A 609-nucleotide genomic window follows, 5' to 3' on the forward strand; every position below is an offset into this window, starting at 1 on the left:
CTACTTGTAGGCTGCCGTCGCTTCATTCTTCTACTGGGTTTCCACGACTTTCCTTTGGTCTATAAGATGTTCGGGCTTACCCTTTACTGTGCTCTAACAATTGTGTAGGTCTCAAAGATCTAGCTGATTCCTCATTAAACAACTACCTTTGTTGTCCGTAGTGCGTCTTCGAGATTTGTTTCTAAAACAAAAAATTCGCTTTGGCCGAGTGGTTAAGGCGTGTGCCTGCTAAGTACATAGGGTTTCCCCGCGAGAGTTCGAATCTCTCAGGCGACGTAAAGTTCATATTTCTTTTTGTACTTGCCAAAGGCCACCGCTAAAAGATATTGTCCTCGGTTGCCCGTTAATTCAGGTCCTTATTATAAGGAATGCTTCGTTCTCATCTCCAATCCATGTTGGATGTGTCATGACCCAATTTTAATTTTAGAGGTTTCAAGATATCGAACTGCAACAAAAAGATAAATGTTGCACACTTTAAAAGACATACAACACCTTCCTCATAAATTTCAAGTTCTTTACAAAACGGAAAAAGGGCATGGGATATAAAAACAATTCAAAATCAACCTAAAAAATAAATTTCAAGTTCTTTACAAACCGATAAAGGGCATG

General features: G+C 39.2%; 1 non-coding gene across 1 annotated transcript; it reads left to right on the forward strand.

Moving 5' to 3' along the window:
- Nucleotides 1–194: 194 nt before the first annotated feature.
- TRNAS-GCU lies at nucleotides 195–276 on the forward strand. Its single transcript has one exon. It is a non-coding gene; the product is annotated as a tRNA-Ser (tRNA).
- The last annotated feature ends 333 nt before the right edge of the window (nucleotides 277–609 follow it).

The sequence above is a fragment of the Cucurbita moschata genome, unplaced genomic scaffold, assembly GCF_002738365.1.
Source record: "Cucurbita moschata cultivar Rifu unplaced genomic scaffold, Cmos_1.0 Cmo_Scf01897, whole genome shotgun sequence".
Classification (NCBI taxonomy): Eukaryota; Viridiplantae; Streptophyta; class Magnoliopsida; order Cucurbitales; family Cucurbitaceae; genus Cucurbita; species Cucurbita moschata.